Source organism: Stegastes partitus, unplaced genomic scaffold (assembly GCF_000690725.1).
Source record: "Stegastes partitus isolate 25-593 unplaced genomic scaffold, Stegastes_partitus-1.0.2 Scaffold1064, whole genome shotgun sequence".
Taxonomy (NCBI): Eukaryota; Metazoa; Chordata; class Actinopteri; family Pomacentridae; genus Stegastes; species Stegastes partitus.
In genome coordinates this window covers 157513-160994 of record NW_007578795.1, presented here as the reverse complement: position 1 = coordinate 160994, position 3482 = coordinate 157513, and positions in this window count along the sequence as shown.

Here is a 3482-nt window from a genome sequence, read left to right as displayed (position 1 = left end):
AGAACATAGAGCAGCAAATGAGAGTCGCAAAACAAAAACCTCACACTGAGCTGAGATTCTTTGGTGTTTGGCCTCTGACTGAATGCTCTCAACTGCATTTCTGCTTTACAGTGAGGTGTGGGAGGTGGAGGTCACTCTCAGTGTGTTCATATCTGCCAAAAGAGCCAAAGGGCCACCAAGGAGGGACTCACAGGGACTCAAATGCACCACGACTAGACCTTCTGTCAAAACAGAGAAACTCTGATTACAACACACACAGAAGGAGTGTGACTTTACTGTCTGCTAAGAACATCATTACTTTGCTATATCTTCACATAGGAGATGTTGTTTGCTGCTACATTATGGTATACTTATGTTCAAAATCTCAAATACTGTGCCCTTACAAAGGATATTCATAAGGGAAATTTAATTTAGTCTAAATAGTGATTATCTGTGATGATTGCATCTTGTTTCTGCTGCCCCCAAGCAGGTTCAAATGTTTTACTGCAACCTTATAAGATGGGACCGAAATAGAAAAGCCTGAAACCTCAATACTGTGAATGTTGTTGCTTTGTGGTTTTTTGTGTCCTGTTAATTTTAGGCTATCTTTAGGTTACAGACCAATAATTTGTAAAATACTCCAGAGTAGGTTATTTATTAAGAAGCACACTTTTTAGGTGGTAGGTTGAAGATTAACCAACATCATGACAACAACGTCCTCTGCTCTGTAGGACTTGGGAGTGATCCGAAGAAGTTTTCGATCTCAGCAGTTCTCCTGGTTGAACAGGAATTAAAGGTGGGATAAAAATGTGGGTTAAGTATGAGGGGACAAACCAAGGGTCAGAGGGGGATTGATGATGATCCAGGTGGTGATCCAGGGCTGACACTTGGGGTGAGGCCACTTTTTAATAAAGGTTATCATTCCTTATGTGGATCCCGTCATGAGAGATAAGGAAGATCAGAAGCAGGAAAGGAGCTTGGAGGGGGGGACATGTGAGAACTGAGACAAATGGAGGAGGGAAGGTTTATACATACCTACATATGGGCACTACCTGGTTTGCTTTGTGTTGTCAGCTGGGAGGCTGTCCAGTCTTGTCAGTAATTGAATCTTGTGTTTTGCAGTTGAGTCCAACAGCTGAATCGGCATCAGCAAGACAGATCTGTGCTTCTGGGCAGATAAAAAGTAAAAGGGAAGTAAAGGTTAAGGAGTTTGAATCAACACCCCTCAGCACGCTTGCTGTTGACGCTGTGCTAACACCAAGACATTTCAAGCTCTTCTAATCAGAATGGGATTTAATACATTTATAAACCCTCAGAGCAGCTTTCACTGTGCAGATGAGGAGTGACATACTCCTGTGTAATTTACCAGTGAAGCCTGAGTAAGTGTTTCTGTGCCAGGCAGCTGGAAGTGGAACACATCAGGCACAGTGAAGTGACCAGTGTCCACAGAGCCTGGCTTCAGCCCTCATGTGAATGAAAAACCACTGGAGCAAAGCTGATCCCTCAGGACACTCTAATGCCATGCTTTAATGCCTCTGCCCCCATAAAGCCTGTGCCCATGAAAATGACATGTTAGTACCAGACTGCTGGCAGCCTACTTACAAATGTCAAGCCTTGGAGCAACAATCACTACTAATCTACAGTTTTGGATTTGAAAAGCAAGTACAGAGTGTTTTTCTTAGAATTCCTCCACAGAAGAGCCACAGAAACAGAACTTTGATCATCACTTGAAGCTGTGCTGTATGTAGTACTACTACTACAACCACTACTGCAAGAACTCCTGATGCAATACTTTTCCATCTCCTTTACTGCTGCTATTACTACTATGACTGACACATTGTCAGGATCAGTCGTGGCAAGGCACTGGATAGCAATGTCAGCTGGTCAGTCGAACACTTTCATCCAAACTGATATGACTTAACGTATTTGGATGGAGGCCCTTATGCCAAATTTTAGAGGCTTTTGTGGAGCAAGTTTTAGGTTATTCAATGAATAGCATCAACTGGATGGTTTAACACAAAGTTTGGTTCAGACAGTCCTGCTTCCCAGATGAATCTCGTTCTAATGACTCTGCTGATCCCTTGTCATGTGCTGGTTCGCTAACTAATGTCCACAATCTTGAAAATGCTGGTAAATCTGGAATTCCCATCAGCTACACTTTGCGTTTAGTGCTAATTAAACAAACATGCCAAGCTAAGGTGGAGGTCACGTAAAACTTGACCTGCTTCATAGTTTCCCTGTGAGCATGTTGGCATTTTGTTCAATAATCTGACTGTTGACTTCTAAAGCCTGGATTAAACATGTTTGCAGACCTGTAGAAACCACAAACATGTCACTGTTGTTATGCTATTTTTCTAGTCTGCAGGAGTCCTCTTGAAGAACTCGATTCAATACATGCGCACTATCTGGTGTCTTCGTAATCTGGGCACATACGCTATTGCTAAGCATGCAACTTACTGGCCTTGTAGTGTAGCTGCTGCATGGACGCATATGTTTTGCAGACATGAAAGGCTTCACATGGACTCGCGCCAACTTAGGCATAGCACAAAATTTATGTCCTAGTGGCCCTTCAAGTACTTGCCAACATGGAAAATATAACATTGGCCTAAGCTGTGATTAAACTTCCTGATGCTACTTTCTGCTGTTTTAAGTCCTTCTGGGGGATTAAAGGTGGTGTTATGGTGTTGTAGCTACAGTAGTGCTGTTTTTGAGTCTCTGTGTGACATCTTTTGTCCATAGTGGCATTCACAGTGCAAGACCCTTGTTTGCCCACTTTGTTGTGAATCAGTGTTTTATTCCATAAAACCACAGCAGTGTCAGAGCTACTGGGCTTGAGGAAATTTCTATGGATAAAAAAAATCAAAGATGCATGGGATGGATGTGAGATTAAGGAAGCTTCGTTAAGGGGACTGGATGCTTTTATAAATGACTGTCTCCAAGACTCGGAATATCGCTTTAAAATGTAAGTACGTGTCAGCATCACCCTGTGCACAGAAGTGACTCTGACTCAGCGAGCTGTTGTATGAACAACCTGTGACATGGACACTAGTGGTAATAATGATGGTACGAATGGCTCCACCACAGCATCTGAGATCAGCTGACTGAGCAAAGCAATATTCTGACAGGGTGAGATGATTGAACGCTCCAGAGAAAGCTAGTATGTGACCCTTTGTTCTTATTATTTTGTTAAAGCAGAATATAGTATGTGATGCGTTTACTATTATTACAGTGTTGACACGTCTAACATGCTGACAGTTTATAAGCAAATCTGGCAATTCATTTTATCTGTTATGGAAAAAAAAACATGATGCAAGCTTTTTTATGTGGGAGCATATGTTTCAAGCAGAAAAATATCAGGTAAGGACTTTCAGGCACCAATTAAACATCTGCTGCAAGACAAGTCATTAATCACAGCAGCAGTCCTCTCTGTTTAGAATGTCCTCTGTGTGTGTGTGTGTGTGTGTGTGTGTGTGTGTGTGTGTGTGTGTGTGTGTGTGTGTGTG